The 25,486-nt window shown below is 48.6% G+C and overlaps 1 long non-coding RNA gene across 2 annotated transcripts; it reads left to right on the top strand.

Moving 5' to 3' along the window:
- The first annotated feature begins 80 nt into the window (after window positions 1-80).
- On the top strand, window positions 81-24,917 carry LOC141568324 (uncharacterized). 2 transcript variants are annotated; one of them, XR_012491452.2, is made up of 3 exons: window positions 81-212; window positions 1,424-1,532; window positions 7,115-11,096. It is a non-coding gene; the product is annotated as an uncharacterized LOC141568324 (long non-coding RNA). The 2 variants fall into 2 exon arrangements; XR_016018166.1 differs by lacking the exons at window positions 1,424-1,532; window positions 7,115-11,096 and adding exons at window positions 18,487-19,399; window positions 21,278-24,917 and having other exon boundaries at window positions 88-212.
- Window positions 24,918-25,486: the final 569 nt, after the last annotated feature.

Here is a 25,486-nt window from a genome sequence, read left to right as displayed (position 1 = left end):
CACACCCTCGAGCGCACGCCCGCGCCTGGCACACGCCCGCGGCTGCCACACGCGGGCTCCCCCGCGCACCCTCAGCGGGACTGGCCGGCTCGGGGCCGCTCGCACAGTCACGCGCCTACACACATCCCCCCCGCACCCACAAGCCCCACAGGGTCCTCGCGTCTTCGCGCCGCGCCACGCAGCTAAGCATCGTCTGCCCAGCTTGGGCGCAGGTACCAGGGAAGGTGGGGGAGGAGGGAGAGAGGGAGCAACCGTTTGAACTCGAGTGGGAGAACAGGTGAGTGGGGGGGGAGTGAGAGAGGGGCAGCTGTCTTAACTAGGGATGGGGCGGGGGGGGGCAGGTGAAGGGGGGAAGGGGAGGGGCATCAGTCCAAAACTGGGGCAGGCGTCTGCTGGAGAGGGTCTCAGGCATGCCCGGAGATGAGCATTTCATCTAAGAGTCGACACCCCCACCACCACACACAGACACCGCGCGCGCGCGCGCGCGCGCGAGCTCGTGCTCACACACACACTCTTCTGGGCGCATAGCTGACCGCGCTGCTCTCATCCCCCCCCCCCAACACACCTCATCAGCCGCCCAGGCACCCCTCTTAGTCACCTACATCTCTCCCTTGTCCCCACCCCCACTCTGGAAGGGCAAAGACAGCAAGAGGCATCGTCCTTTCTCTTGCTGCCTTCCCCTCTTCCCTTTCTCGGGAGACAGAACCGAGTAGCTTTCTCCCTTTTCTTCCCGGTCTGAACAAAGACCTGGTTGGGGCTGAAAAACCGTAGATCAGAGTCAGAGCTCTCCCTTGCAGCCCACAGGCTGGAACTCTGCTCTCCTGGGAGCAGAAATCTCCTGGAGGAGACCTGCTGCCACTTGGGTTCTGGCTGGGGGCAGTGCCCAAGGGATTCACATTTGTGAACCTGGCCAAAGCCCCGCTCCTTCTGTTTCAGCACAGAGCCTCCCCACCCCCATCCTCGTTGGGATTCCAAGGATTGGATTGGACGGACTTTGGGGGAGAAATAGGAAAGTCAGGCATGGCCAAGGTTTCCAGGAGCGGGGAGCCTCAGGCTCTGGGTGGAGTTGCTATGGCAGAGAACACAGGGCCTCTGTCCCCCAGTTCCCACGAGGTGGAGTGGAACAGTTCCCTTTAATGGAGACCCATTAGCTGCCCCCATGTGCACTTGTAATCCTAGGCACATGCTTCCGCCCCTATCTGGCTCCCCAACACCACCACCACCAGGGCCTTCAAAAGGTGAAGGACTTGGGCGAGCCTGTTGGAATAAACAGTGTGTCCCACACAAAGGAACAGGGAGTTTTCTCAAAGTCCTGCTTCCCAGACCCCTGCCTGGGGAGAGTGGGATGCTACAGGTGGGGTGGTGGGGGGCTGCGAGTGGGACCTTGCACACGCCGCCTCAGAGATTCTTAATAATTCTACAGATATTTACAGAGCACTCAACCCTGTGCCGGACTCTGTGCTAGTCTCTGGGGATGCAGAGATGAATGGCCCTTGGGACATTTGGAATGGGGAGATCCCTTCTGCTCAGAGGTAACCTGCTGGCTGTTCCCTAACCCTCACCCAAGGCTTGACCCAGGCCCATGACCTGTGACCCTAGGCATGGCCGGTCCCAGGGGCCAACCCAGGGGAGCTGGAGGTTTCTAAGGCACTAAGGAGCTGGTGTCACGCTTCTAACTTGTCCGGCTCCCTTTGGCTCCTATTCATTGCCTGTCTCAAGCTTTCTGAAAAAGTATAAAATAGCAGTTTTCATCACAACTTCAGATGAAGGGCAGCCTCCTGTGCCTTCCCATTATACTATATGTTATATTACTGCCCACAAAGCTCCCAGGTCTGATTGGGATTCATGTGGCCCTGACGAAAGGCTCCGTGTCAAAGGTAACTGAGCTGGGGGAGCAGGACCAGTGCCAGACCTCAGCACCAGGCTGTACCTGCCCAGGGTGAACCTTAGCCCTCTACACTTTCCCAGCTGTTCTCCATACCCAGGAACTGGCCCCCTCTGTTTCTTCAGGAGCACATGCTCTCACCTGCTGTCCAACCGTGCTCTGGCACAGTCACACCACTGAGCTTTAGCACCTGCTGTTCCCTCTGCCTGGAATGCCCTTCCCTGCATCATTTCCCTGGTAAACTGACACTGGTCCTTAAGGCTTCCTGTGAAACTGGCTGAGAGGCATTTCCTGTCCAAGGCCTGTTGCCAAGGCCCCCTGCGCTGGCTGCTGTGGTGATGTTTTTCACACTGTAGGGATGTGGTTTCTCTCTTTGGTCTGTTCCACAAGCCTGAGTTCTCAAAGGGCACTTGGGCACTTAACACAGGAGCGAGAGGGTGACAGGAGCGAGAGGGCTGGCTCGGGGCCACAGATGCCTCAAGCCAGGCCCCCTCTGAACTGGTTTCTCAGGGGAGGGGAGAGTAACAGCAGCATCTCCCACCCTCCTTCACGAGATCCCAGTGCTGACTAGAAAAGAACTGCTTTCCTGTCTGCCCCCCATCAGCCTGGGGGTCTGGGGGAACTTGCCCACATGTTTGTCCCTGGCTCAGGGCTGGGCTCAGGGTCAGTCCTGGAGCAAGGGGGCTGGGGCCTGGTGTGAGCTTTGTGATGGCTGGGCAGGATGGCATAGCCCCTTTTAATTCTGCTCAAGAAGGCAGCCTTTTGTCCTCAGGATGACTGCCCTTAACCCCGTGGGACCTTTGGCAAGACCTCTCTGGGCCTCAGTTTCCCTGTCTGCACAGTAGCTCCCCTTCCAGCTCTGGTGGGGGCCAAGACAGGAGTGTTCAGATAGTTCAGCTGCAGATTCCTTAATCCAAGCACAGTTTTGGGGGAAGCCTGAAACTTGGAGCATCCTTTCAACAAGCGAGCTGGCTGTCAGCCATGTGCCAGGGATGGCAGCTTGAACAATAGACGTAGTCTTTGACCTCATGGAGCTTACAGTCTGGTGGGGAAGAGTGGACAAAGAGAAGGGAGGTAAAGGACCAAGGGATGCAGAGATGGCCTCCATCTCCCCAGCTCCTGCCCTGCCCCCGGGGATAGTCAGCCTTCCAATGGGGCAAGGCAGGGCGCCACTAGCCATTTAAATTTAAAATCTAGAAATTCCATTTTTAGTCACACTAACCACATGTCAAGTGTTCAGTAGCCACGTGTGGCTCGTGGCTGCCATATTGGGCAGCACAGCTAGAGAACAGATATAGGACATGTGCAACGTCACAGAAAATTCTATCAGACCACGCTGCTCAACACTGCCTATGGCTGATTTTTCCATGAGACAGCGCTGCTCTGACGCAAACGTCAGCAAACTACCACCTCCTGTTTTCATAAAGTTTTATTGGAACACATTCTGCATATTTGTTCACATATTGCCTATGGCTGCTCTCTGCACTACACAGGCAGAGGTGAGTTATTGTGACAGAGCCCATCTGGCCCACAATGCTGAAAATATTTACTGTCCTGCCCTTGGCAGAACAAGTTTGCTTGTCCCCTCCTTTAGAGACTGTCTCACAGTCTGACAATCACTGGCCTAAAACTGCTTCCCCAAGTGTGGACCTTGGACATGCCATTGGCATCACCTGGGAACATGTTAGAAATGCAAATTCTCAGGCTCCACCCCTGACCTGCTGAATCAGAAATGCTGGAGGTGGGACCCAGGAAGTGGTGTTTTAACCAGCCTCCCAGGGGATTCTGACACAGGTTCAAGTTGAAAACCACTGATCTAAAACACCTACGGAGGAACTGCCAATGAGTGGCTGGCACAGTGAAGGTGCTAATGGGCTCCCGTGGGAACAGGAGAGTTTGGAAAGATGTCAGGAGACTGATAGCCTATTCGTTGCCTGGCTCCTCTGCAGCAAAGCCTTTGAGAGCCCTTGGATGAGGCCGTGCCAGCCGGGAGAGGACCTCTCACCAGCCGCCTGTGCCCATGCCCAGCCCCCCTGCCTGGCAGCCCCGCCCTCCCACAGAGTTGTCAGCACATTTGGAGCTGTCTCCACACATAAATTCAGGGACCAGCTGTCTCTTTTAATCTGGTTGCAAGATGAAACCATTAATAGATGTCAGACACATTGGCAATGATCTCTTCATTAATTATTTCCTCCTTTCTGAGGGAAAAAAAAATTAGTAACAAGCAACCATCAATAATTCAAAAATACAAGTTAACCTTTCATTAGCAGAGTGGCTTCTGCACACACCCTGGTCTCTTTCGGAGCCGGTTGTTCTGGCTTGAATAATGTTTTTATGGCAGGAATATTAATATGCATTAATGCTGTCTGTCAAGACACATGATTATAAATAACCCAAATGCAACTTAGAAACCGTAAGTATTTTTCAAGTGTAACCTCATGAGCCAACCATTTTGTTCTGTAAAAACATGCATTATTCAATGATATTGCTTTGTCCATAAGCGGGACTTTATGAAGGAATTGTTTTCAGGATGAGGCCCTTGTGGTTAGAAAGACTTCCCTGGTGCTGGGCCAATGCTGCCACTCTGTAATTCCCTCCCGTCAAAGTTGGCGCCCGTCTCTGGGAACACGAAGAAAGATCCCAGCCACACTTCCAGGTGACTGGTGTGGATGTTGGTAGGCGTTCTCTATTCCTCACACCCTTCCTTGGCCTCCCCTTGTATGATTATCAGACCCCCAACATCTGTCCTCTTCTAAAACATGCTACATTTTGGCAACACCCCTCTTCCGGGTGAGGCTTTGCACCTGCCCATATTCCCCCCACTTCCATTGACCACCCAGGTGACCGCGAACACGTTACTCTCCCTCTCCAAATGTTTCCCCGTCTGTGAACTGGGGGGGATTATTCCCACTTCACTGAGCTGAGCGGGAATTAAGTGAGTTAATGGATGTGAAAACACCTACTAGAGCAAGGCCTGGCCCACTCCAGAGATCCTTTCCTTTCTTTTCTACGTCCAAGCCTTAGATTCCTGACACTACCACCACCCCACCCATCCTGACTGCAGGCCAGCCCTCATAGACACCTGGACCACAACACGGCATGGCCAGCCAGCTGCTTCGTCCGTGGGCCCAAACCCCAGCACATGTCCCAGACTATTGGCAAGCAGACCTCGGTGCCTGAGATGTCCAGCATCTTGCCCTGCCTAAGTAGGCTCTGCCAAACAGCTGTTTCTTTTAATTATGCACACACGCACACATACACACACACACGCGCACGCACACACACACACAACTAAGTGATGTGTGCCAAGCACCCTCCATGGATGTTTGTGTCTCTAACCGGTACCCAGCGTCATGCTGAGCAGTGGGGATAACGTGACCCCATCTACAGGAGCCCCGCCAGCCCACACCGAGGGGTCACGAGCACACCAGCAACAGTGTGGTGTTAGTGTCAGAGTTTGAATAATGGTTGTCAAACCTGATTTTGAGATATGGCCCCAGCCTGTACTTCTTGCTTCCAGCAAAGTGGTTCTCTAATGAAGCAGGAGAAAAGCCACTCCTCTCATGGAAGCCCGGTGTCCTGGAGTTGGACACGGGCCTTTTCTGAGCATGAGGTTCCCCCAGGACTCTCAGCCCCTCTCCTTGTCCCTAACTCTGGACCCAGACACAGGAGGGTCTCAGGTAAAAGGTGGGCTCACCAATCTGACGTGGGGTGAACCTGCTGCTGTCCACATCCTTCTGCCGTGAGCTCAGCTCAAACTTCAGCTCCTCTCTGCCTTCAGTCTTATTCCCCCCAACCCTGCCCTACACACAACAGCCAGAAGGCTTCTTCAGGAAGATCATCAGGTGGCAGCCTTGTCACTGGCCAGCTTAAAAACCCTTCGCAAATGCCCCGGTGCCCTCAGAATAAAGTCCAAAACTCTTAACGTGGCCAACAAGACTCTCCTCACTGGCTGGGTCCCACCTGCCTTTCTAAGAGTCCTCTCCAAGTAGAGAAGGAAAGAAGGGCATTCCTGGTGGCTGGAACAGCTGGGTAAGTGCTCAGAGATGTGATGGAGTCTGAACATTCAAACAGGACACGTGTGGACAGTATTCTCAACATGGGACCATGGGACACGGCCACTCCAGAATCACTCAGGGTGCTCGTGCATTTTGCATGCCACTGAATCAGAATCTCTAGAGACTGAGGCTCAGGAGTCTGATTTTTTCACTTGCACACAGGTGATTCTTAGGTACCTGCAAGGTTGTGAGTGGCCGATGTCAGGAACAAGGGAAATTGAGAGCCTCCAGAGACAACTCTGAGCCTACTGAGATCGGGTCTGCATCTTGACCGTTTTTGTGTCTCTGACACCTGTAAGGGCTTAGAGATAAACACTGAGCCTGGAACATGTACACACGTTGCATTTTAGGCAAGACTCTTTCTTACAAATGACAGACATCCAACTCAAACAAACTGAAGTGAAAAGAGGAATCCAGTGGCTTATTCAGCTGAGCATTTCATGCGTACCTTCAGGCAAAGCTAGATCCAGGTACTCAACGGCCATTCATTCTCTCTCTCTCCCTCTCTCCATATCTCAGTTGTGCTTCTCTCAGTGGGTAGTCAGGGAAATTGAATAATGACAGCTGCATCCATAGGTCTCATAGCTTATAGTGCCCTCAGTTAAAAAAAAAAAAAAAATGAGGCCTTCTGCGACACCCTTGCCAAACTTTAGTGAAGACACTGATTGGCTGATTAGGGTCACAGTCCATTTCCTGAAACAATCAGTTTGCCAGGGAAGTGGTGAGGGGAGCAGGACATGAATGGGCCAGCCTTGGTCATTTGTCCATCCCTCCATATTGGAGATGGCCCCATAACTGACAGCCCTGTTGAAGACCACATGGAGTGGGGAAGGAGTATTCTTCCAAAGTATCTTGGGCAGTCAGGTAACACCTCACTTTTGAATCAAAATGTTCATAAACCCCTTTAATACACAATCTACAGACCTAACCACTTACCTAGGGTCTGCCCTCTACTTCCCTACGCCCCTCTCATCCAACACCCATACAATTTCCCACACCCACACAGACCCTCTGATTTTTACACAGCCTCCCCTTCCTCTGTACCAAAGCATGAGTGTTATCCTCAACAACGTTCCCAGCCAGCTACTCCTTAGCCAATCCAGTGAAATAAATACTAATTCAATTTCAGAGAACGACATCTGTTTTAAAAATATTTCACTCTACTGCACAGAAAGACCTTTCACCCGACGTGATGGCAGCAAACTTCAGCCCCCAGAATCTCCTTCACCCCTCCTGGAACCAAGCAGGATGGTGGCAGAGGACGCCCGGGCACACAGAGATTGTTCACAGACATGACAGGCCAGACTGCACACGTTTATCCAAGCCATTCTCACATCAAGGAAAACGTTGATAAATCATTATTTCTACAAGCTAAAAAAAAAATGCTAATACCTCAAGGCAGGATGAGAGTGGGTTTGTTGAAATGAATGTGAAGAACGGAGGGTACGATCTTGGAATGTAAAACCATAGAAAATACCACCTGGGAACACAGACATCATCTGTCTTATCTGGAAGGCTGTCACCAGAGTGGCAAATGTAGGGATTGGTTAGAGGACAGAGTGGGCCCTGTGTTCTGGGGAGGGGACTGAATGGCAGGGAGGCCGAAATGCTGCTTTACCCAAAAACACTGTTCATCACTGTCTGCGTCGGAAGCTTAAAGATGGATCATCTGGGAGGTTTTTCCCTTTGGTTTTGCCTCTGCCTTTCTGACATGTTTGAACCTGAGTTTACTGTGAGCTAGACACGCAGCAAAGAGCTTCAGACATGTGATCCACCCTACAATTCTCTTATTATCCCCCCATGTACAGGTGAGGAAACTGAGGCCCAAGGAGGTTTGGTCATTGACAGTGGTTTTAGGTTTTGCTTTCCTTTCAACATCTCCTGTAATAGGGATTCCCCAACCACACACCAAGAATATTAGAATTAGCAGGAAACTTCAAGGCCGACCACCTCAAAACCCTTTCCAGTTTATAGACATTTCAATAGAGCTTTGCTAGTAAACAAAAATAAATAACTTCCATTTACCCGGAAGCCAGATCCCTGTAATAAGTTCTGGGCTAGGTCTCCCCAGAGCAGGAGAATGTGCAGTTACAGTTTGGGTTGGTTTTGTTTCTTTGAGGCTTTGCTTTCCGAATTTCTCAGGTCTTACCTACCCCAGGAAAAACAGAGAGATGATAACAGAGACCATGTAGCCCCCCAAAATTCCTCAGATTAACAGAGGTGAGTGTTCCCCAGTGCTCATTTGGGGTTAGAGCCCCTGCTTTCAGATCCTGGACCTCTGTATAATTGTTTCCTGTGAGAAGAACATTAAGGGCTCATGAATGTTTAAAAATATAAATGCGTGGAATTTTGCAACCACGCAATAATCAGGTTTCTCCATTCTGATATGAGTCAAAAAAAAAAATCAGGAATTGGCAAATGTTAAATATTTCCTTACGGCTAATAATGCTTTCCCCTCCTTCCCTTTTTTCTCCTCCTATAACTCTTCTAACATGAATTTATTTTCCATTTGAAAGCCAGTCTCACTGGTTATTAGATATTCTCCCTGCTGTCACTATCAGTAAATTATTAAACAGCTGACCAAGCTTTGTTTTAAAATGATTCTCTTATGAAGCTCAGTGATATATTTGCTATGAATACTGAATTGTGCCGTGGTCTCTAAGGGTACGTGAATGATTCCTATTTACTACCTTTAGCAGAACGTGTGTGCAATTAGCGGTAAGAACTTGACTTGAATCGCTGTCACCAGCAATCTCTGTACCTCATGTACAGGGCACACGCTTTAGTCATTTTTACACTCCTAACTGGGAACAGCAGGTTAAGCTTCTGGACCGTGTCACCAAATAGCATGTAGATGTGCCTTTTGTCATTCCTCATCTCCTTTCTGGTCCTCCTAACCCTGAGCCTCCGTATACCCCACAGGGGTCCCTTTCTTATGTAAAGAAGCAGCTGGTTTTGAATGAATGTGAATGTCCACGTAAAGAAAATAGACCTTAGTGGGATAAATTACTTAAGTTGTTTGTGTCTCCACTTTCTCATCTGCAAAATGGAGCTCATCATTTCTACCTCATGGATTCTATAAGGAAAACAAAGTGCCGAGCTCAGTGCCGGGCATACAGTAAAATCTCAGGAGCCGGTAACTACTTTTATCCCTGTTGACTCCTGCATGAGTCCAGAATCTCTAGGTTGTAAGTGACAGTTCCCTTAAGGCAAAGAGGACAGTCATTGGCTTACCTATCAAACACTGGTTAGTTAGTCAAGATCTAACCAGAAACACAGAAACTGCTGCAAGTATTTACCACAGAGGGAACTGAGTTCAGGAAATTGGCTATAGAAGCGATGAGGGCGCTGACAGCCCAAAAAGGGATAGGAAGGGAACTCAGAAATATGTAAGAGCAAGAAGCTACTCCCAGCCTTAAGATGGAGGGACAAAGACAAGCACAGCCAGCTTTATTTGTGAAACAAAGAAATAAAGGCTGGCTTCTCTTAAAATTAAATAAGTAAATAAAGGAGGGATGCTGCACGGGAGGCATGGGGTAATGCATGGAAGCTGGAAGTAGGACAGATGTGTCCAGGGGGAGCTGAGAAGTTGAGGAGGGCTGCTGGAGAAATCACTCAACGCAGAGAGAGGAGAAGAAATTCCTTGCGTCCCCTTCCCCGCCCCCAGCCAGCAGCCTCTAGTCTATTCCTGCTGTTTGGACAAATCTAGCTGGAAGGCAGTAGAAACAGGAGTCTGGGCAAACGACCTGGAGCTTGTCTGAGTTCAGAGCACTATAAAATAATGTCTGCCTTATACAACCCAATGAACTTCACCCCCACTTGATGACACCTGCATTACGCTTCCCTCCCCGGAGTGCTGTGATGAGCTCTGTCCCTGGTCATGAGGGATTTAAGGGGCCCTAGCTGGGGAGTGGGTCCCTCTGTTGCATTGGACTTCCTGGAAATGTCCACCGGATTTCTCTAAAGCCCTCTAAATCCAGCAGGAAGTGGTCAGCCTTGAGCATCCTGGATCTGGGTTTCAAAACATCCATTGGGAAGTATGACAAAGCAGTGGTGGGGCTCCAGGTCAGAAGGTGACATCTTAGGGCTCAACACCAGGTGTTGACTGGCTCAGGAAAGACCAGGCAAGAAAAGCAAACGCTGCCGCTCACTTTGTTCCCAGAGAGCTTTTTACTGAAAAGTGGGTGTCGGTCAGATTTGGAAATGAGACTCAGTAAGGACCAAGTGCAGAATCTGGTTTGAATAATCAGTCCAATATTTTAATTAATGATCATATTTGCAGCAGGCTCTGAAAGCAAAGAACGAGATACGCTGTATCGCATTAGGAAATCTCCCTCTGTGAACGAGAGAATGAGAGGCGGTTCTGTGGAGATTGTGGAGGCGACTGGTGCTATTCATCTTCAAAGGGACGGGCTAACATAACAAACACTCCTTCCTCAACTTCCGAATCCAGAAGCCACAAGTGAAAATACCTCTTATCTGTTGGAAAAGTATTCCAGTCTGCCAAATCAGTCTCGCGATAAGTCAGTAATTACTGGAGCAATTTTCGCACAAAGACGTTTTTTAATCATTTTAATTATTCAAAAGCCTGATTAATTATCTAACCCATGGATCAGAGGCCAAAGAGGGATAAAGGAGTATGGAAATGGTTACCATGACAAGGGGAGGGGAGAAGCCCGCTGCCTTCAAACAGAAGGCTGCTCTCTGTGGCTTTGTAGTTGCATTTTTGGGCTCTGCAGTGCTCAAAGAGGTCAGACCCCTGGTCTAGGCCTTAGGAGACCTGGGTTCTAATCCTGCTGCCACCCCTGACCAATGCATCCTTGGCCACTTCCCTCCCCCTTATCAGAACTCTGTAAAAGGAGTGGGGGGAAAGCAATAGAGTCTTGGGGCCTCTGTCAAGGGCTGACATTCTATAACAATATGGAACTTTTTTTTAAGTATAGATACCACTGAAATTTTGGTGGGGGGGACACTGAAAACCCAGGGAAAGTTTATGAGTATGGAAGGGCTTTGATCAGATTTGGGGCTGGGAAAACAGTCGGACACCCGTGTGGGATAGATTCGTATAAGGAAAGACATGTCAAGAAGATGGGTGTGTCCCTAAATAAATACCTGCTTTGGGATGGAAAAAGTCACCCCCACTCACTGCGCATTCTTTGAGCACCTCACATATACCTGTGGCCCTGGGGGAGGAACTCTGGAGACACAGGATCTGCCTTCAAGGATTTGCTAGGGCAAGGATGCCTTGCTTAAACGGGAGCCCACTAATGGGTCTGTTTGGATTATAACATCAGAATATTCTAGAAGCAGAGATATTGTCCACTTTTACTGACATGGTAACTCATGCCCCACGCCTCTATATATGCCCTCTTTGCAGACACAGTGATGGGACCATCTCCCCAAGCACATGCCTTATGTGGGCTTGTTGGCTTTCCTCAGGGAGTCATTGCCTCACCTCCAGTACAGCTGTCAACACTCACCCCTACTTTCAGTCCAGTAAGTGTTGGCAATAATGTTTCTCTTATGGTAAATTTTCCATCAATCTTGGGAGAGTTGACAATGAGCTTTCAATCTGTTCTCTTGCTGGTGCCTCCAATACCCCCACAGTTACTTCAGACACAGGAGAGCAAGAAAAGCTTCAAGGAGCTGAGTACATGGGAAATGAGAGCAAGCCAGTATTTCCAATGAAGGTCAATCTGCAAACATCGTTATGGGATCCATTTGTTGATTTGTTCATTCATCCATTTATCGTCCCCTCTTTGCACTGTGTCCTGTACTAGGTGCTAAGAATACAGTGGTGACGAAAATCCAGCCCAGCGTCTGTCTGCAATGAGTTCACAGTGCCCACTCGCTGGAGGGAAGAGATTAGATGGGTGTTAATTCCTGGTAAATCACAGATTCCGGGCATATTTGTCAGTGCAGCGTAGCAGAGCTGGGTTGTGACCTCCAGTATTGAACGCGGTGCTGATCACACACCGGCTCTTCTCACGGATAGGCAGGTGTTTGTCACACACGTCACCAGAACATAATGCTATTCCGTCCGATTGAGCCAGCTCCCTCTGTAAACCCAGTTCACGTTTATATGGTCATCCTCAGGAAAACCTGCTCTGCCTTCGGCCAGTTATAGTACCAAGCTCCGCGTGATGGTTTATTATCCCCAAAGGGAAAAATGAAAAACAAAAATACAGGAAATCCATCCTAGGATAAGAAGTCATCCAAAAGAGCAGCAGTCTAGCTTCTGCGCTAATCAAGCTCTTCGAGGAGTGCTTACTCTGCTGCAGCTTTTGCTAAGTGTGTCACAATAATTAACTCGTTTAATCTTCAAAATAGTCGGTCGTCACCCTGCATGCACCCCTGCACCCTCGCTTTTTCAGTGCGCACGGTCTGACTTCCGGCTGCCAGCGTGTGCACTGCTTCGCTGGAGGGTTTTCTCTTCCTGACAAAGCCCACTTTCCAGCTAGCAGGGCAAGCCAGCAGTGTCAGGGAATCAACACCCCTCCTGCACCTGCACACACACGTATGCTCACACACACACACACACATGTATGCTCACACACAAGCGATGCCCTCAGCAAAGGACAGACGGGTTGGTGGATGAATACACCAACTCCTTCATCCTTCGGGTGCGTTTTTTGCCTCTGTGGTGCATGGTCCCAGTTTCCCAGGCTCCCCAGAGGGATTCAGTACCAGTCACCCACAGTGGTGACATGCTCAGTAACTCACTGTTGATTGGCCGTTCTCTTTCCTGTCTCCCTTTACCCTTCATCTACCTCCACCTCCCAATTCACTTCTTCCTCTTAAATCCATGTGTCAGGGTCTGCTCCTGAGGGACACAGAATAGGATACAGCCCTGGGAGGGCTCCCAAACCCGCGTTACCGGCAAGCCTTAACCGTGTCTTCTTCTGCACGGAGCCCCAGCCTCAATTAATCGGCTTCGTGAGGTATGCTGCTTGGTGAGCTCTATGGATTCATCCAGAGCCTCGTCTTTGGAGATCCAGCATGTAACACAGAAGTGTGTTTGGGAAGGTATTTGATGTGATTTTCAATGCAGGGGCAGCCACACGGTGATCCATCAGCCAGCTCTCTTTGACAGAGAATTGATCTCCCAGGTCAGGAAGCAAACCTCAATTTACGTGGGATGCACTTGGAATGCGCCCTCTTAGTAGCACACGGAAGATAAAGCAGAGTCAATGACAGCTCTTGTCAATGAGTTTGTTATGGCAAGAGGGGATATGTGAGGCTCCCTGGGCTGAGTGCTGGGGCTGACACTCCAGATGTATGCTGTTTTTTCTTTTGGTATGATAAACACTTTGCCAGCGTCTTTTAGCCCTGCCTGTCAATTCCTTGACATTTCCAAGTCCTCTTTTGATCCAAGCATCTTCATCCAATAGCACAAAAGCCAGAAGAGTACTTACTTGGTTTCCTGGCCATCCACCATTCTTTTTCTTTCAAAGTAGATCTCTCTGATTTTTCAATTTTGTTTCATGTCTGGATGAGTAATTTCAGAACCAGGAGGTTGGTGAAGTCTGAGCTTCCTCACTCAGGATTTCTTGCCTTCGCACAAAAAGAAAAGTCCATTGTAGCAAATTGTCTGTATGATTCATTCGTTGCGGGCACGGATGGAAAAAAAAAAATTTTTTTTCTTAAAGGCATTTCCAAGCTCCTGGACCATTTATAGTAGGAAATAACCCCAGAAAGTGAGACAAGCAAGATGCAAAAATTTAATATTAGATTTATTTTGTCATTAGAAAAGCTTATCCCTTTTGCTTTGGGGGTGATATTTGAGATATAGAAGGTGAGAAATTGAAGAATAGAAGATCTGATCAAAACTGCCTCTGCTGGCTGGAAGATTAATGTTTTCAAAATACAAATTTGTTTTTCTTAGGGCAAGGTTTTCTGTTCTTTATCCATACCTTAAAGAAGTTAAAAATCATGTGGCTGGTTTCTTCCTGCTTCTCATACAAGCTTTTCTTGCTCAACCAATAGATAGAACTAAGTTTCAAGAAAGAGAGAGAGGAGGGAAGGAGGGAGTAAAATGTTAGAGGCATAGAGTAGGAAGGAAAACACAGTCGTACTATATGCCCACAACAGGGAGAAACCCAAAATATTTCGTGAGTAGCTAATGGCAACTACACATACAATTCTTGACATGGAGGAGTCCACCGCCTTTTAAAGATGGCAACGCCAGAAAAAATTTTTTTAGGAGTTCCCTAGGAGAGGAGCAAACTAAATGTCACCAGTTCAAAGAAAGCTGGGGAGCTGAGCCTTAGAAAATGAGCAGGATTTTCGCAGGTAGACATGAGAAATTGGGATTTTTAGGTGTGAAGAAGAGCAGAGCAAAGGTGACAGAGAGTCAGAACGCGTGAATTCTGTTGCAGTAGAATGAGTGGCTTGTTTTGCCATAAGCAGAATGTGTATTTAGGAGTTCGTAAGATCTAAGACAGGGTGAGGTGAGCTCCTGGAACATTTGCACACCAGGCGTGGGAGGTTGGACTTCCTTTTGCACATTGGTCCATCATTCATTCATTCATTCATTCATTCAATAAATATAGACAAGGGCTGTACGAGGCTCTAAGGATGGAGCAGCGAGGCAATGAGAATGGAATAAAGGGAATGACTTTGAAAAAGATTTTGAAAGGAAAATTTAAAGAATTGGGTGAACTTACGAAGGGTGACCGAAGAGGGTGGGATCTAAGAGCAAAGGTGACCCTAGAGGAAGAGGATATATTGGAGCCCAGCACCCAGAGATCTCAGGAAGAATGGGAGTGGGGAGGGAGTGGCTTATGGGCCACAGGATGAGCGGGGTTTGAGATTTGCTGGGTTTCAGGAGCCATGCAGGGGGATGCCCGCCCGCCACATTTCAGTTCATTCATCAGGCATGTGGGGAGCCCTCTAGTGGACACTCTTGGTGGTCAGCCTGATCCTCTCCGTCCTGTTTCCAGGATCCTGCTCTAGCCTTTGCCTCTGGCAGCCACATCTGCGACCCTCTGGAAGACTGGCTTTGGGCTCCTGGAGCCATTTCCGCGTGTGCACACATATGCCGCTGTTGACATCTCCCTGGCACTCTTTCCCCGCCCCCTTACTGGTGTCTCCTGCGAGCAGTTCCTGAATAAATCACTTGCAAACAAATCCCCATCTCAGGATCTGCTTCTGGGGAATCCAGCCTACATCCAGCAAGTGCCATGGGCCAGGCCCTTTGAATAAGACACTGCCTGGATTTTCAAGGCTTCCTGGAGGAGGTAACCTTTCGACTGGATCTTAAAGGCTGAATAAGATTTTGAAGATTGTGCTAAGGAAACGGTATGGAATGGCAGTACAGGCGGCGGGAACAGTAAACCAAAGTCAGCAGGCACGGAAGGACTGAGGAAATGAGGCGTGGGAACTCCACGTAGCCTTTTATTGCCGCAGCATAAAAGGAAGAAAAGAAGTGGGGGCAGAGACCACAGATGACCTGAGGGCCATGGGAGCCACCTAAGGGGTAGGATTGAAGCAGCAGGTGCCGGTCTGACCCAGGAAGAAGGAGGCAAGGAGGAAAGACACATGGCCTTTAACCTGTCCCCCAACTCTCCTTGGGGCAGCTCTCACCCAGCCTGGGCCCTATCCCAAAGACCCTCAACAGCGCTCATGAACTTCCTCTCACCAGCTGATACTGTGACCTACAGAATAGGCTCTGGGGGACAAATAAGGGATAAGCAGACACTGCCCGGCACTTGTCTGGGAAACTTTTCTTTCCGTTTGAGTTATTTCAGAAGCAAACGCTGAGGCAAGGATTTGTGCAGCTGGAACTTACTTGGGAGGGCCGGGAGAATATCTGTAGAGGAGTGGGGAAGGGAGGCAGGGGAGGGAAGGCAGCTCACGCAGGACGTGTTATCAAGCATGTTACCACTGTGGGTGACGGGAGCCTGATTCCACGGGACCTCTGGCAAATGGCGTGGCACACACACCTGAGTTTTCCTACCCCAGGGACAGGGGAGCTGGGGTATTTGTACCCCAACACTCATCAATCTGTGCTTGAAGGCTGCTCCAGGAGTGTGGTGTCCCTGGAAGGGGCCAGAGTGCCAGCAGGCAATGAAATACAAGTGCAGACAGTGGGAGGTCAGGCCGCCGTGCCCGAAAGTGGTAAGGACAAGAGGATTTGAGCGGGATGCCACTTGAGTGAGCACTGTACTTGGTCCTTCTCGTTCTCCCGCCCCCGCTGTGGAGGAGAAGTACCACTAATGCTCTGATTTTCTTCCTTTCTCCTCCACGTGAAGGATGAAAAAACAGTCAGAAAGGGAATGACCAATCAAAACGGAGGGGGGGTTGCCTACATCAATCCAGAAACCATTTAAGTTTCATAGTCCTTAACCTATTTGGGGCCAGTGTGTCTGCCAATTGGCACAGATTCATTTCCTCACTCCATAAAGCAAGTGAGCAAAGGAGAAAGCCAGCTCATAACAATCCTTCTACAAAGTCGAAGTATAATTTGACTTTGGGGTTATAAAGAACTTCCTGGTTCTTGTCACTTAAAACGCTGAAGTTGCTTTTAATACACCACTTTCTGCTAAAGCAAAAATGTGTACACGTTTTTTAATATCACAGCCATAAGAAACAGAGAAACAGAGATATTTTTTTTTTAAGTCCAGTGGTTTGCAAACTGCTCTGGGGCTTAGGAGCTCAGCAGAGGCGTCTCAGGAGGTAAGGAAGGGAGCAGGGAGAGATTTTTTCCTGCTCTGAGCCCCTGTCTTAGAGTCAACTTCTGGAGGGGGAACCAAACTAAGACAAGGATTTAAGTGCAAGTCCTATAGTATTTAGGAGGTAATTCCAGGGATCACCCATAGGGGAGTCAAGACTAAGTGAGAAAGGGAAGGGGGGCAGCTAATAAAGGGTGTGTTAGCAATGCAGTCACCACTGTGGGCACCCAGGGAACTCTGGGAGTCAGCCTAGATCACACGCCTGGGGACAGCCCACCCAAGGCACAAGGGAACTGAGGTGTAAGTACCCCAGCTCCCATCAGCCATTGGTTGAGGGCTGCTTGTGGGGCTGTTAATTCCCCAGTACCTCCAGTCTGCAGGTAGGTGGCAAAATGGACTCTGGAAGCCAGAGCAAACCTTCGGGCAAAAAAGAAAGAGCAGAAAAGCATGTGGTAGCAATTGGAATTCAGTGGAATGAACCGAAATTTTAAGAGCAAGGGAATATGGAGGCACCCATAACATGGGCTACAGCCCCCCTCTTAATCCTCTAAGAGACATTTGCATCTTACCTGTTCTACGTACCTGGGTGTTGGGTTATAGGATAGAGATATGCTAACAGAAAAAAGGTTTGAAAACCTCTGGCCTGATCCAATGCACGTGTTTTATAAGCAAGGACACAGAGGCCCAGGAAAAGGAGTGTAGGGCTCCCTGCATCAGAGCAGGAGTGAAACTGAGGTCTCCTGAGCCGCCAGGCCTGTTCCCACACTGTACTCATTTCAGCCTAAGCCTATTTTTGCTGCTATTCCATGTTTTCCAATTCCATTTCTTCACATTATCCTCGCTCTCCATGAATGCCCCTGCGACCCTAGCTGACTGTTTCTGAGGATGAAAGACTCTGAGATCCCCACTGGTCACATATAATGCCACTCTCTTTCCGTCTTCCTCCAGCTCCTTAGACCAAACCGTTTATATGTTTATTTGCAAACAGTGACCAAAAGTAGGAAAACCAGAGGACGGATGTTGGCACAACCACTTTGGAATTAAATGTAAATACTCCGCTTTGCTTGGGCGACATGCTAGGCTGATAAAACAGCTTCTGCAAACTCAGTATCAAGGGATCCGTTTCTAATACAGATGCCTATTGTCTTTGTGTTTGAAGATTATTCAGAAGCTTTTGTGCTGCTTTAACACAGGGATGTCTTAATTTATAACACCATTAATCTCTGCATCCTCAGTACCAGGAACTCTTTCTAGCACATAGCAAGTGCTCAGTGAATGTTTGCAAAGTGAAGAAAAACATATGGACTCTGTAGTCTGTGCCTCACCCTCAAACAGAAATTGAAAGGCCCGCTGCCAGAATTTTCATGTGTATACTGGAGGTTCGATGACCTTCTACTAAAAATTGGTCATGACTTCTTTGCCAAAGATTTCTTTTAAACTCTACTGACAAAAATATAATAAATAAGCTCATTCATGTATTACCTAAATATTTATTCAGTGCCAACTATATGTTGGGTACTGGGATACAATGGTGAGAAAAAGGGGGAAAGAGACTCTTTCTTGACTCATGCAGCCTAGATGGATATTAATCAAGAAATCACACACACAAAAGGTAAAACTACAGCTGGGAGAAGTGACTGCGGAGGTTTTAAAGATATGTCCAGAAATTCTGTGATGTTTTTAAGAAGTGCAATTTACTTCCCTTCCTTTGCATGTGGGCTGGACTTAGTGACTCACTTCTAGGGAACGGAAGTGATGGGATGTCATTTCTAATACTAGATTACAAAAAGACTGGGGCCCCCATCTTAGGTTCATTCTCTCTCTCTCTCTCTCTCTCTCTCTCTCTCTCTCATCACTGCTCTGATGGAAGCCAATGGCCATGCTGTGAGGATGCTCAGGAAGCGATGGGATTGGGGGATACCATTTAATGAAAAACTGAAGCCTTCCAGAAACCACGTGAGTGATCTCGGAAGCAGAGGCTCCATCTCCAGTCGAGCCTTCAGATGACTGCAGCCTTGGTCAGTAGCCTGACGCACAACCTCATGAGAGACCTCTGAGCCAAAACCACACAGCTGAGCCATTCCCATAGGCCCAGCCCAAAAGCACTGTGAGATAGCAAATGTTGTTTTATGCTGCTAAAGTTGGGGTAATTTATTACACAGTAATAGGTAACAAACATGAAGGAGAAATACAAGATTTATATGATGTGGAATAGAATGCATTGATATAATCTGGGGAAGTCAGGAAGAACATCTCTAAAGAAGCAATTGACTAATGGAGGAACAAAAAGTCTAGGAAGAATAACCCAGGGAAAGGAAGTGATACGTGCAAAGACCCTGGGGCAGGAAGGAATATAATAAGTGGGAAATACTGAAAGAGATGAGTGTGGCTGCAGCATGGAGATCAAATGTGAGAGTAATTTTTAATGAAACTGGCATGGTTGGGGGGTTGAGACCCATCCATGGAGAGCCTTGAGACATTGTCAGGAACTTTGGTCTTTATCAGGAGAGCAGTAGGAAGCCTTTGAATGGTTTTAAAGAGGGAGATGACTTGATCAAACTTGTGTTTCTTTCACGTCCTTTCAACTATTATTTCTTATCAGGAGATTCAGCTGACAACCGCCTCTCACTGGTGTGTTTTGATTTCCACATAGCCTTTCGGCAAATAACGGAAATTACATGGGCTAAAAAAACAAAATCTGCTCGTAATTTACAGTGCTGACTTCCTGCTAACCCTCATCCCATCCCAGTGGCTGCCAGTCACTGGCTATCAGCTCTGAGAAGGTGAGACAGGCAAGGTCTGGGAAACACAGGGTGAAATGAGGGCCTCCCTTCAAGGTTAATCTCAAAAATCACTGCCAGTGTTGGTGTGTAGGTGCCTCTGTGCTTCTTTCAGCGAGAGCTTCTGACATGTTCTCAGGGGAATCAGGGTTCCCTAGCAAAGAGCCTGAGACAAGGATTCAGGATCGTGGGAGTTACTGAGCAAGAGCTCTCAGGGTAAATTTGTAAGGAGAGAGAAGGGAAAAGCGCCCAACAAAGATGGGATCTCGGGTCATGCGAAGCCCTGGCCTGATCCATGGGGGGGTGGGAAGACTCTGGACCATAAACTGTGCCACAGAGTTGTCCCCCTTCTATGGCATAGGGTCAGCTTTTGGAGCCCCATATCTGTCCGACAATGGCTGTAGACTGCTCCCGTCAATCAAAGACAGTCCTTTGAGAAGAGGTGGAGTTGCCAGATAAAATAAAATGTTTTTATTTGCTAAATACACCAACCCCAAGAAGGCGGCAGCTGTGAGGCATTAGCAACCAACGCTCACAGCAGCTGGGAGATGAGTAAGTAAAGGAACCTTGGCAGGCCACCAAAACAGTGTCTACCACAATCTGTGACCCTGCAAACGTTCAAAGCCCTCCATCTGCAGGATGGAAATGGCTGGGTGGTCAGTAATGTCCTGGGAAATTGTCCACGATAAATTCTCACATTGAGGAGCGAGGATGGGCCCGGGGAAGCCAAGACTGAGCTCTGTCCAGTTGTGTTTGCACATCCAACTGACTCAAGTTTCCCAGTGAATTCAACCCAAACCCAGAACTTGCAACTTATCAGAGCACAAGAGGGAGCCACAAGGCTACAATGAACCCAAGCATCACTAACTAAAGTTGCACAAAAATTCCCCAGAGGGGCCCCTGGAAGAACAGGTCCCCCATGTTACTGTGAGTGTGGGGTGGGCACGGGGGTAATTAAAAGCCAGGACTCTGTCCAAATTCAAATCCCAGTCCAACCACTTACCAACTGTGCGACTCTGGGCAAGCTCCATGACCTCTCTGGGACTCCGTTTCTTATCTGTAAAATGGGGATAATAATAATAGTTTATACTTACAGGGTCCATACCAATATGGGATCAACTGAGTTAGCTCATGTAAACTGTTGAAAATTGCACCTGCCTCAGAGTAAGCATCAATAAATGTAGATGGTTAATAGGATTCGTTCGCTATCAAAAAGAGGAGGCAGAGACTTTTAATTTGAAGAGTCCCCCATCGGCGTCCCCCACCTGAAGCATCCTCCATATGGCACATACTCTGTTGGGCAGGATTACTCGATTACATGGCCAGTGTTTGGCCATGAGCTTCCTCGGGTCCCGATGTGCGTCGTTTCTCCTTTTGCACACAGCTATGGGCACACTGATGGGTCTGATAAATATTTGATCAGGAGAGGCTGCCACTGCCAGAAATTTCACAAGGAGGCTTGCGGTCATGAGGGGCCTACCCAGACCCTTCCACTGCACCCACCTACAGCCCATGGCAGGTGGGACTGTATGTTCAAAAGTTCTGATGAATCCCTCCCTGAACCTCAGCTTTTCAGGTGTGCAGTGAGAAATTGGTCTAGAGAAAAATCTCTGGCCACCATTTTTGGGGTCTTCCCTCTGTGCCAGGCACTGTACTAAACACTTCTAGGCATTGCCTCCTTTAGTCATCTCCACAACTGCTATTGTCTGAATGTTTTCTGCAACCCCCCCAAATTCATATGTTGAAGCCTAATCCCCACTGTGAAGGGATTAGGAGGTGTGGCCTTTGGGAGGTGTTAGATCATGGGGGTGGAGCCCTCATGAATTGGAGCAGTGCTCTTATGAGACCCCACAAAGATCCATTACGACCTCCTTCCACCAGGTGAGGACACAGCAAGAAGTTGGCAGTCTGTGACCCGGAAGGAGGCCTTCACCAGAACCCGACCATGCAGGTACCCTGACCTTGGACTTTCAGCCTCCAGAACTGTGAGAAAGAAATAGTTGTTGTTCCTAAGCCACCCAGTCCGTGGTATTTTGTTACAGTAGCCCAAATGGACTAAGACACAACCCCGTTGTACAGAGATGGAAACTGAGGCTTAGTCACCTTCCCTGGGGCAGGCAGCTAGAAGATTCTCTTACTCCCAGGCCGGAGCTGTGCCCAGCCGGAGCTGTGCCCAGCAGGAGAGACTCACTCTTGCCAATGCTGGCTGAGCTCCCTGAGATTTCGGGAACTATTTGGTGGGCAGACACTGAAGCCAAACAGGGAAGGGGGTGCCCAGACAAGAGAGGGGACAGGACATCCCCTGGACGTCACAGGGATGCCGCAGAGCCAGGGCGGCAGTAGAAGTAATAATAGCCCAAGAGGACGGGTTGCTTGCTGAGCACTTGCGAAACTTAGCCAGGCTTTGCGCTAAGCCCCTGTATCGGTTGGGTTCCCCCAAAGCAGACCCTGAGTCAAGGACTTGGGTGCAGGTAGTTTATTTGGGACGTGATCGCAGGAAGCAAGGTAAGAGAGTGAGGAAAAGAGACCAGGAAGGGAGGAAAGCCAATGAAACATGCATTAATGAGTAGTTCACCTCTGACACCTCTGAAGGCAACGGGGACTCATTCCTCACTGGGGACACTTTGGGAAACTCTATGTTACACACTTAAGACTGATTCCACTGACTGTGAGGTTTCTCCACCAACTCTACCCTCACTGGTTGAGAGTCACTCCTGACATTAACTCCCAGCGGAAAGAGGTCTGCGCACCCTCCTGTGCCCAGAGAAGCTCTTGGGCAGAGGGAATGGCAGGTGCTCGAGGCAGGAAGGAGGTCAGGGAACCGCCAGCAAAACTGCATGTGACAAAACGGTCCCGAAAATAGCATACGGACCCTCGCACAGCTGCTACAGCACCTTTCATGGATTGTCTCACCAGCCAAATGAGGTAGATACCGTCATTTTGCCCACTGTATAGTTGAGCCTCAGCAAAATGAAAGCATATCCTCAAGGTCACAGAACTGACAAGCTGGGACTGTATCCAGACAGCCAGTTCCAGAGCCCATGGTCTGGGGCCTGATGCTACACTGCTTCCTCGCCTGTGGACTCCCCAGACAGTGCTCACTGGACTCTCCTCAGCAGGAAGCAGCCCCCCTCTGAATGCATGGCCTTCCAGCCTCCATTACCTCCAAGTCCTGCTTATTTTCCACATACCACTCAGCCCACGTGGCCAAGCTCAGAGTCACCAAGGCAAAGAGCTGCACAGCTCCCAGGAAGGTGTGTGGGAAGTGAGTACTGGCTGAACAATAACCACACTCCTGAAGTGTATTACGCATGCACATTTGTTATGTTTGGGGAGGAGCAGAGAGGAGTTAGTAACAGCAGCTTCTGCAGTAGTAGTTTCACCAGTAATATTTGCTACAACCAGTGAATCATTTGCCAGGCGCATTGATAGTATGAAACAACAACGGTTTGAATCCCTTTTCCAGCACACACGATACAGCTCTGTGACCTTGGTCAACTAGCTTATCTCCCCAAGCTTCAGTTTTCTCATCTGCAGAATGGAAATAATGACAGCACGTGCCTCTGAGGGCTGTTGTGGGGACAAACGGAAACAGTTCTCAGCTCTGTGCCTAGTACATAGTCAGCGCTCAATAAAAATAATCAGTCATTCCTTCCCCCCCCCCCCCCTCAAGGTGCCTTCACCAGTACCCGCCTACAGCAATAATGGGGAATTCTGGACAGGTGTGCCTCAAAATGATGTTTGTGATGATAGATCCAGCAAGGCAGTAATTGTGTGTCATTTGCTGCATTCAAACCCACCCCTGCCCCCGCCCCCACAGGCTCTCAACAGTGATTACAAGTGATTCTGAAGAATCCATTCAAATATGTTACAAGCCTTGATTACAAAGAAAAAGTGATTTTCCTAAAGTGGATCTTCCATCTGCTGGAAGTAGCCAGGCCCCAGTGACAAGGGAAATAAGTAATGCTGCAGAGAAACCCCTGGAACTCTGCAAACTCTGAGTCTTCAGCACAAAGCACGCTCCTTCCCCCCAGGAAGCCTGACTGACAAGGCCCAACAATACCCACGGAAAATCCATCCAATGAGTAAACTGTGCCCCAGCCTAACTCCAATGGCAGCAGCCCACACAGCAGCCTTGGAAATGGACGATAAATGGAGCCTTTTTACTTATGAGCACTTTCCTCTACGAGCATAATGCCCCCATTCTTTCCCCGTTTGTATATAAACAACTCAAAATAGGATTACTTGAAAAGGACCTTGGGACACAATGCTTCTGTTTGCGAGCGTGTCTGACACTGGCTCACGTTCGAGTCGGCTGGATTGCTGCTCACTCTCCTCCTTTCCAAGACCCCTCAACTGTCATTCCAGGCAGAGAAAAGAACTTACTCAGAGCCCATCCAGCTTGGAAGCCCAGCAGGGTGGCTTCAGAGCCACGTGCCACTTGATGGTCCCTGGGCCAGGCCTGTGACCAGTGAGCTGGGGACCTACAGCCCCTTTGCCCACAATAATGATTTGCATTTGGGGGAAGACATGTATTTCCAAAGCCCTGGTCACTGACTTTAAGCTCATTTAATCCTCTCACACTTGAGTTAGTTGTTAGGGTTCTTCAGCCGAGAAAACTTAGTCCCTGAGGTATTAAGTACCTTCATCACCATCCCAGAAAAACTGGCAGAGGTGAAGTTCAAGGCTGGGTTCTCTGACTTCACGCCCAGGGCTCGTTCTGCTACTCACCCATTCCCTGATCACTAAGGCAGGGAAAGGGTGCTATGAACACACCAGACTCAGAATCAAGCATTGCCAGCCCACAGCAGGACTTCCAGAAAGTTCCTCATTCTCTTTGGGCCTCTGTTTCTTTGCGTGTTTTCTCAGTTTGGCCTGCCCCCAGAAACAGACCTGAGTCAAAGATTCAAGTGCAGGTCGTTTATTTGGGAAGTGAAGAAACTACCAGTAGGTAAATAGGGAAGAGAAATAGTATATTTTATCTATTTCATTATGACAAATTGCCCCCAAATTTCGCAGCTTATAAATAACAAAAGTTTATTATCTTATAGTTTCTAGGTATCAGAAATCCAGGCACAGTGTAGCTGGGTGCCTCGGGCCTGGGGGGAAGGACTCCCCACACTTGCTAGCCGACGGGTGCTGTACTCTCTCTTGTGGGTTTTCCAAAACTCTCCCACTCCCTTGTAAACAATCCATTTCGTAAACTCTCCTTAGTTAAATGTGTCTGGAGAAGATGACAACTCCTTAGATCTCTAATGCATCTCCCAGAGTCACTGTCTGTTCATGAAGCAAAGATTCTTCAAAGATTTATTTTTTGGCGACTCCTGCCCTTTCTCTTCACTTCATACCCTCAGAGTGTTAAGTTCTGGTTCTCTTGGCTCATCCTTTACTTTACTTTCACATTTCAAAAGAGAGCTAGCTCTATCTGTCACACTGCCTTCTCTACACTCCAAATTCCGAATCTTGGTGATCCCATCTGTTTCTTGTGTGGCTTAGTATTGTTTCACTTGTAATTTTTAGAAAGACGGGGTGGGGTGGGGGGGACTATCATATCTATATGGCTTGAGGAAATGGCCTGTCACCAGTTCGTCCTCTTACAAAAGCTGAACACACATTCATGTCGGAAAGCACTGTACAAAGAAGAAAGAAAAAGCTAAGGTTCACCAACCACTTGGGTCAAAGCTCAGAAGTCAGGTGGTTACTTGGCAATCAATGCTCTGGAAAGGGAACCTGACAAAGCAAACCAATTTTACTCTTGGTGTCTCTTGGATTTCAACGCATTATCTACCAGTGCGTGGAAACAGTCTTGCAATCAAGTAACCATGGTCCCAAGCAGAAGTGCTATTAAAAATATTAAGTACAAAATCTGGCATGAGAGGGAACAATCAGAACCGACGCCAGGAGGTATGCTGGACCAGAGAAACCAGCTGAATAACAACCTTGGGTCTGGATCACGTGCGTCTTAGTCCCCGGAGCTCCCTGTGAACAGCGAGTGCGGGGCAATTTCTCTTCTCCACAGGAAAACAATCTGTTAGCGTCTTTGTGGAACACTTCATGATCTATGGGGAATTGTTTTCCCACAACTGAGAA

Source organism: Rhinolophus sinicus, chromosome 13 (genome assembly GCF_057876585.1).
Source record: "Rhinolophus sinicus isolate RSI-liver-muscle chromosome 13, RSI-T2T, whole genome shotgun sequence".
Taxonomy (NCBI): domain Eukaryota; kingdom Metazoa; phylum Chordata; class Mammalia; order Chiroptera; family Rhinolophidae; genus Rhinolophus; species Rhinolophus sinicus.
The sequence above is the reverse complement of the archived record's forward strand: the minus strand, read 5'-3'. Positions and strand labels throughout refer to the sequence as shown.